We start from the raw sequence: 339 nt of genomic DNA on the forward strand, positions 1-339 counted from the left end.
AAAGAGAGACGGAGCGTGCCAGAGGTCGTGCGGGAGTGTCGGCAGAGGGGCGCTCGGGGTGACGTCAACCCCGCCCCCTGCCATTCTGAGGTCCTCTTCTACCCCGTCTTTTCCAAACCCTCGCCTCCAGAGCCACGCCGCTCCTCACGGGGCCCACTCATGTCGTGCCACAACGGCCACTGGGGCACCACCCCCAAGACCAAGGAGGAACGCGACAGAGCCACAATATACAAAATGATGATAAGAGGCAAAGAGCCGCATTAATTTTGGCCGGGAGCCGCATGCGGCTCTAGAGCCACGTGTTCGCCACCCCTGCCTTAAAGCATTTGTTCAGGTGAA

Source organism: Gekko japonicus, unplaced genomic scaffold (genome assembly GCF_001447785.1).
Source record: "Gekko japonicus isolate JY-2015 unplaced genomic scaffold, Gekko_japonicus_V1.1 scaffold1659, whole genome shotgun sequence".
NCBI classification, from domain to species: domain Eukaryota; kingdom Metazoa; phylum Chordata; class Lepidosauria; order Squamata; family Gekkonidae; genus Gekko; species Gekko japonicus.